This window comes from Octopus bimaculoides, chromosome 5 (genome assembly GCF_001194135.2).
Source record: "Octopus bimaculoides isolate UCB-OBI-ISO-001 chromosome 5, ASM119413v2, whole genome shotgun sequence".
In the NCBI taxonomy this organism is placed as follows: domain Eukaryota; kingdom Metazoa; phylum Mollusca; class Cephalopoda; order Octopoda; family Octopodidae; genus Octopus; species Octopus bimaculoides.
The window spans coordinates 41,166,656-41,169,669 of NC_068985.1; the positions used below are offsets into that span (position 1 = coordinate 41,166,656).

A 3,014-nucleotide genomic window follows, 5' to 3' on the forward strand; every position below is an offset into this window, starting at 1 on the left:
AGTCGTCGAACTTAGAAAGAATAGCCGGAAGAAATGCCGTTAAGCATTTTCCCAGTATGCTAACGATTCTGCCAGCGTGCGACCTTAACACATACACACACACAAACGGTGGCGGAGGCAAACACAGACACAGAAACACACACATATGACGGGCTTCTTTCAGTCTCCGTCTACCAGATCCACTCACAAGGTTTTGATCGGCCCAAGGCTATAGTAGAAGACATTTGCCCAAGGTGTCACGCAGTGCGACTGAACCCTGAACTATGCTGTTGGGAAGCAAGCTTCTTATTTCTTTATTGCCCACAAGGGGCTAAACATAGAGGGGACAAACAAGGACATACAAACGGATTAAGTCGATTACATCGACCCCAGTGCGTAACTGGTACTTAACTTATCGACCCCGAAAGGATGAAAGGCAAATTCGGCCTCGGCAGAATTTGAACTCAGAACGTAACGGCAGACGAAATACTGCTAAGCATTTCGCCCGGCGTGCTAACGTTTCTGCCAGCTCGCCGCTTCTTACCACACAGCCACATAAGTAGTTTTCATTTTTTTACCTCAACCATTCAAATATGCTAGCTTTGTCATAACTTTTTCTCTCAATCCACCAAATTCATTATAAGTAGTAGTTAATTACTGTCCCAAATACAATTGTTTACTCTTTTTTTTTTTTAATCTTTTACTTGTTTCAGTCATCGAGCTGAGGTCATGCTGAAGTAAACTGCTTTGAAGGGTTTAGTCCGGACAGATCGAACCCACTGCTTAGGTTTTTTTTAAAGTCTGGTAGTTATTCTAGTTCTCACTGTTGCCAAAGCGCTATGTCACGGGGACATAAACAAACCAACAGCGGTGTTGTGAAGCGGTGGTGGTGGGATGACAAACACAAACACACTCATGAACACACATACATACATATATAGGACGGGCTGCCACGCTGTTTGCACCTACCGAATTCACTCATAAGGCTTTGGTCAGCCCTAGGTTGTATTAGAAAACACTTGCCCAAGGTAACACGCAGTGGGATTGAACCGAAGACGACGTAGTTGCAAAGCGAGCTTCTTAACCATGCAGCCATTCTCGCACTTACATCACCATTTTTTAAAACTAAATCCACTAGTTGCCCTGATTGTGTCATAACATTTTCACCAAATACACTTTGTCATACATATACCACTCAATCCAAAAACGCAGACGTGACAGCCGATAGATTCCGATTTCGACCCAGTTGGTTGTCATACAATTTCGTAGTAGTTGGATATGTCTCCAAAGATATTTTTGAGCAAGAAGACCCAAACACACATACACTGACACGCACAGGTGTGTATGTTACCACACACACACACAATATACGAGTCAATGAACAGACGAAAGGCACACATACTTATAAATCTGTTTGCGTGCGTGCATATATGTATCACATTTATACGGCATATGAGCATCTACACACACACATGAATATGTATGTTTGTGTATGCATATCTAATTATATATATGCGAAAACACAAATGTGTCTTTGTGTGCTGGTATGAGTGTATGTGTAAGTCTATTTGTGTACACACATACACATGTAAAGTTAGACTAAATGGTCATATGCGTGTCAGTTCCGTAGCTGAATGTAACTTAATTAAGCCGAAACTGCGATCTCTTAGTTTTTAGACTTTATGTTCGCTCGCTGCCTGCCTGTCTGTCTGTCCCCCCCCCCTCTCGTCCTTATAGCTTCAACATTCTTAAACATTAAGCCTAAACATATATTGTTCTACAGACTCGGTGTTTTGTCATGTAATTTTCCTCGAACATGTATCGTTCAATTCACCGCTGGTTGATAAAATCTGAATACATATACGTAAATATTGTAACCACGTATCAGTCGTTCCATCAACGATTCAAACTACTCTAAAGCTGAATGAAATCCAATATGGCTGAAATATTTCTGTTATCATATCTGCATCTTCTTTCGGCGTGATTATAAGCTCCAAATCATTTGTCGGGATCCTTGCGTTCTGAGTTCAAAGGGACCAAATCCTGCCGTAGCCCACATGGGCGATAGACTTAATCAGTTGCCTAGCTTAACTTTGGTTCAAAGAAAAAGTTCCCTCTATGTGGGTCTATTTCCAACGGTTTGGTAAAACGAAGGAAGATGCATGGAAGATGGACGTTAAACGATGATGATGATGATAATGATGATGATGATGATGATAATGATGATGATGATGATGAAGGAATATACACTCAAGTGAAACACGCAGTACGACTTTACTCCTCTCAACTTTTTCTTTTCTGCACCTCACTAAAATTCAGGTGAAAGCCTTTACACGATTTTTGTTTTCGTTCTACTACAAATCGTAGGGAAATCCCTTTCAAATCATACTCTACTGTCTTAGATAAAGAATAATGCATCAAACAATGTAATCACTTGTATACCTAAAAAAAAAAAAATAATACAGGATGATCACGGTTAGGACATCTTTTATCACTATTCTGTTCGATTTGGGGATAAACAACAACAAAAACAAAAGTGGTCGAGTTGGCAAAAACATTGAGTTATGAACTCATAGGTCGTACGTTCAGATCTTTTTTAATGGTGTTTCGTTATGTCTTTCAGTTGGGTTATGTAGTCCTCCACTGTCACGGTTTATTTCGCTGTGATACATATATTAAATATGTTAGTCTAAAACATCGTTTCCCAAGTGGAATTTCCCAGAGACCGAGGCTTCCGTAATAATTTTATGCAAATGCATTTTTGAGTTATTGTGGGTAATGCCAAACCTGTCAAAGACAGTTTTTTGATTTACTCTTTTACTTGTTTCAGTCATTGGACTGCGGCCATGCTGGAGTACCGCCTTTAGTCAAGCAAATCGACCCCAGGACTTATTCTTTGGAAGCCTAGTACTTATTCTATCGGTCTCTTTTTGCCGAACCGTTAAGTTACAAGGACGTAAACACACCAGCATCGGTTGTCAAGCGATGATGGGGGGGGGGACAAACACAGACACACACGCATATATATATATATA

General features: G+C 40.4%; 1 protein-coding gene across 1 annotated transcript in view; it reads right to left on the bottom strand.

The window, feature by feature from the left end:
- Positions 1-3,014, bottom strand: part of LOC106869140 (extracellular serine/threonine protein CG31145) — a 187,408-nt gene that overhangs the window by 11,758 nt on the left and 172,636 nt on the right. The gene's annotated exons all lie outside the window — the stretch shown is intronic.